Source organism: Lygodium microphyllum, chromosome 9 (genome assembly GCF_053477565.2).
Source record: "Lygodium microphyllum isolate KBCC chromosome 9, Lygodium_microphyllum_v1.1.10, whole genome shotgun sequence".
Lineage (NCBI taxonomy): Eukaryota > Viridiplantae > Streptophyta > Polypodiopsida > Schizaeales > Lygodiaceae > Lygodium > Lygodium microphyllum.
Genome location: NC_141143.1, coordinates 66,053,224 through 66,058,568, shown reverse-complemented (window position 1 = coordinate 66,058,568; position 5,345 = coordinate 66,053,224).

Genomic DNA, 5,345 nt, shown 5'->3' with positions numbered 1-5,345 from the left:
AAGTTTTTGTCTCACTGATTGAGGCATGTATCATTGTAATCAAGAAAACTTTATAGTAAATCATTTTTGTATCGTAGGTATGTGTAGGGGCTCGGGTGCACATTTTATTCAGTGCATTCATAAATTTTTGTGTAGAAACATCATTTGAATGATTGCATTGCATGAATTTTAGTTTGCAACCCGCATGAATGATTGGGCACGAGATGCTCTTCCAAAGCGTATTTTTGTTTAGGGCACGATGCATGGAAAAACAGGTTTATATGAAGGAATTTGTTTTGAAGACTCAAGGACTTAAGGAAAATGTCATAATGTTGATCCATCGCTTTGGACTTTTCCCATGTGACTTGTTATTTGGATGTTGCCACTACAAATTATATATCTCTTCATATGAAAAATTGGTTCAATATTTAGTATAATACAAAAGCTAAAAGTTATGTACTCATGTCATGGACATTTAAGTGAAGTATTGCTACATCCGACACTTGCATTCTTTGTGAAGATGGTGGAGACTTGCTACAATGTGACCAGTGTCCCTCTACCTAATACACATCCTACTTACAGATACAAGATATCTTGAAAGGAGATCGATTTTTGCCAAAGCATCAATGTTGTTATGTTCTTTATGTAATACTAGCCACAATAAAACAAGCTCTACAAAAAGTATATTGTTATGTGTTCAATGTCACCATCGATATCATGTATCTTGCTTGCACGATAAACAACATGCCACATTGTAAAAAGATCATTTTTGTATTGTCAAAGCTTATCGGGATTACACATACCTTGGACAATGGCCTCTCTTGGTATCTTTTGAGATGTGAAGAGAGAGATTGATGTTGCACTTCATGTAATGGAAGAGTGTTTATACCCATGGATGAACATCAACATGATTACACCCACTTTACTTTCTCTCACTTAAAGTGGTTGAAACCACTTCACCAGGTCCACCAAGAGAGGAGGTGCTAGCAGCATTGTATTGGCTACATATGTTGTGAAAAATGATTCTCATCACACAAACAAGGCAAGTGGAGAATCCTAAGTTTAGTTTTCTTAATCGCAAATGGTAGCACTTGAATATGATAATATTGAAGGTGCACCTCATTGTCTTTTTGAGGCAAGTCAAAAGAAGGATGCCTTCGCCATTTCCTCTCAGAATAGACAAACCTTTCTCCAATAAAGAAGAAGAAGAAAAAGGAGGAGTGCAATCACAGTAGGACGTTATCATTGACGTCAACGAACAATGCTTTTCCGAAGCTTTTCTAAAGCTATGATAATTCGAGCTGGAAGATGGTTATAAAAGCGACAAGGAGGCAATGTCTTTGGGGACTCTCTCTCTCTCTCTCTCTCTCTCTCTCTCTCTCTCTTATTCTCTGCCCTCAAAAATCATCAGAAGTATTCATCCATAAGTTGAGACTCAGAGGCGCAGAAAGAGCAAGAAGACGACTGAAAATTTAACAAAAGCATGTTATAAACGAACGAGCTTTGAAAAATCTTCAACTTGAAATGAAAAAGCCTCCGCTTTCTAGTGTAGCCATGTGATATTTTGAGGGTGTGTGGCACTGATTATAAATGGACAGGGTGTGTAGCAACGATGGAGAGGGAAAGAAGAAACCCTCTACCTAGCTACATGCCTACTAACAAGAAGCTATGACCATCTTCATCAAATTTACAAGTCCTCATATCTGGGGTGACTCGGCCACCATCTCATGTTTGACAATGAGAAAGATTAAACCTCGAGTATAAAGCAAGTAGTCACCATTAACTAGGATCATCAAGCTTCGTGGAGAACGATTAAACAACAAGTTGATTGGAACAATCATTTCTCTCTGTGGCAATGAGAGGTCATCATGCCATCTTCTTTAGCCTTTGGAGTTTGCTCCTCTTTGTTATTCTAGACCTTAATTACCCTCCTACGAGTTGTTAATCTCTCCTATTGATTTAAAGGATGCGACCACCTTTTTCGACAAGCTTATCTGCATGTTATAATTTTCCATTACCTTTGGAGGGCTAGAGGTAGTTGTTGAGAGACGAGAGAGATACACAAGACATGCTTCCAAAGAATGATTCATATTGATGTAGAGTTAGTATATATAGGTGAGACCCAAGTCAAGTGAGAGATGATATATATAGTTGTAACATCCCCACTCAAACAAACGTCTCTGGCTGCGAGTGAAAAAACCATTGGGGAGAACAAGGGATAGAATGGTCATAAGTTTGATGCATTTATGTAGCCATAGTCTTACTCTCGTAGTGATATGGATGTGTGGCTTGTGATGGCAACCTTATGAACTTGGTACTTTATGTGGATGATATATTGACTATAGGAGAGCTCATGATGAGCTAGAGGCTTTGAAAACTAAGCTAAGAAGAGAGAAAGTAGCAAAAAATATGGTTTATTAGAATAATTTGCAATGTCATCACAATGAGAGCTTTTAGCCTAGTGGTAAGGCTTAGAGTTTGGGTCCCATAGGTCATGGGTTAAAATCCCATGTGTTAGATTTGACACTCATGAAAAAAAAACCCTTTCGCCCCCTTCTTGTGCCTTACGAAACCCTTTTTTTTTTACTCCCCCCGTGTTTAAAGCATTATATACCCCTTCCCATAGTTGGAACCCAACTCTCGTGTTTTTTTTAAATTTTCCTTTAGCCCTTCCTCATTGGCCTCGGAATCATTTCCCCCCTACGTGTGTAAACCCTCATAAGCCCCTTTTCTCCTAAATTGCCTAAGGGTCCTTAGACCCTTACTTATAACCTTTATGGTTATTATTTTCCTTAGAACTCTCCTGCACCTTCTGTCTTTTCCACACCTTTTTATTCCCGTTCGTGCGAGCTTACAAAGGCCATTAAGCCTTCCCCATGGCTTCAATGGGTCTTAGTTGTAAAAGATTCTAAAACACCCTTTTAAATTCCCGAATTCAAGGAGGGAGCCTTTCAAAAAACTACTTTTGACAAACGGTGCAAGGGAGTGACGGTGGAATTCTAAGGAGGAGTTGTAAAGCTGCTTCCACGTTCGAAAAACTACAATTGCGATGCCTCCTAAGAAAGTCCAAGGCGTAGCCGCGGGAGGGTCATCTCCCGGTATCCATATGGATATCTCACCCCAAAACCAGGTTTTTCTTCTTGGCTTTAACTCGGTTTTAAGTCGATCATGCAAAGAGAAATTGTTAGGGATAGGATATATTTGTCAGAGTTATTTGTAATGAAGGAATTTAGCTTATTTGAATGAATGATAATGTATAGAACTTAGTTTCCTTCGAATTGCATCAAGCATTATAAATTACGAGCAAGATTATCCATTTACTATAGTAGTATATTTTAGTTAAATCCTAAAGGTATAGAAATTATATCTTGCACCATTAGTCTTATTCCTTTCGTAACGAATCATTGTAAATGATTAAATTCATGAAAGGTTTCTTTCGTTGCTCAAATTACTAGGAAGTTATCATTGCTAATTGCACATCGTAGCAAGGGAAATGTTTGTTATTTGGCATGAGTTCATCTGCAAGGAAAAATGAAGTTTAATTTGAACTGTATTGACTGAAAAGTAAATTGTCACAAGGATAGCAAAACTGTGACAAGACGATTAATATTACCTTCGAAATAATATCCAATCCAATCTAAACATAGAAATATTCATACCCTAAGCACTTGACTACTTTCCTTATTGTAGGGTCAAAAAAATTCGTAAAGATAAAGAACTAGGGCTGTCCCCGAGATCCTTAAAAAGAAACTCTAGGCCCGACATACATCAGCTTAAAGGATCTAAAATGGATTATTCCATCGCAAGACTTGCGTAGCAAGTATGAAATCATTTAGTCTTGTGATTGATTCACAAGGAGAAAGGGTAAAAACCCTCAACAAGGATGGCAGATCCCTACGCAAGTTATCTTGCAAAAGGACGTATTTTTTGGATATCCTTCTAAATAAGGAAAGTTGTAAACCGGAAACTAGCATATCTAAGGAACTTTAGGGTTGACCAAGTTGGGTTAATAAGGTACGCCCTACACCGGAATGTAAAAGATCTTGCCAATTTACAAGACACCTTGGGAACGAGTGCTGATATACTCAAAAGGAAAGAACACTTCCTTAGCAGTTTGCCAAACAACACGGTTGATTAATGGAAATGTTTGTGCTTGCTAGAGATTTTAGGGCTCTGTTTGAATTATTAATTACAAATTAAAAGAGTACCTATACTTTAGGTTAAAGGCATGAAGGAAGAGGCACTTTGAGTTACCCCCGACTACCTGCCTAACCCTAACCAAGGGGGTTGTCCACCGCGCCGGGAATGTGGGCCGAACCCGCTGCGAGAGGTCTATCTGTTGAGCTCTACTTGGAGTAGGAGGACGCTTGGGTGCTAGGGGGGCTCTAGCCGTAAATCCCTCGCCTTCCGGGTCCTGCACAAGAGGCTAACGTGACTCGGATTGGATCTCGAGGCGCACATACTAGTCTACGGGCAGAAGCTTGGAATAGTGATCACTATGGATTATTGGATAGCCTTCGGGTGGATTATGGACAAGCCTACGGGCGGAACTCCTTGTATTTCAAAGATAAAATGATGAAATGTTTAAAAAAAAAACTTGCTTGATATTGTTTTTCTATGTCACGTGATAAGATTACGTGAAGGAACCAGTGCTTAACAAGATTAATTAAAGAAGCTGATTGTTATATGTCAAATTAATGTGTTAGATAATTACATAACTAAATCAAACCGAGGAAAGTGCGGAGGATGGACCATGGGTCCGTTCTACAGTTGGGTGGTCCTGGTTAGCCGAGAACTTTTCTCAAAAATCTCGAAGAACAGCGGGATGATCATCATCATCAAAACAAATAATGAGAGCGATGACCTAGAGTTACTTCTTACCCAATTTACGCTATTTTAGGGGAACGGAATGGGACTATGCCTTATGGCAGAGAGGTTGAGCCTTGCATCCCTCTCGTTTCCCATTCTCCTTGAACCAAGTGTAGCGTGAATCCGCTTCGGACCTAGCATTTTTGCGTAAAGTAGTTCACTTGAGTCTGACGCTAGTGGCTGTTAGCTAATGACCAATCAAGAAAACCCTAATTCCGGTCGATCCTAAGTGGGAACGGCCTGGATACTTCCGCTACGTGGTAGACGTGGAAAGACCTAGATCACAAAACCCGTAACATTCCATGGGAGTGCCGGGCGGAGTTTTCTAGACATCCTTTCCGATGGACTGCTAAGACGTGTCCTGGATGATACTAGTGGACACATTACAAGAAGGAATGGATGCAAAACAAAGAGAGGGTAATAGGATCTTTTTCTTTAATTTTTTCTTATCTTGGTGGTGGTAGTAGTGGTAGTGGTAGTGGTAGTGGTAGTGGTAG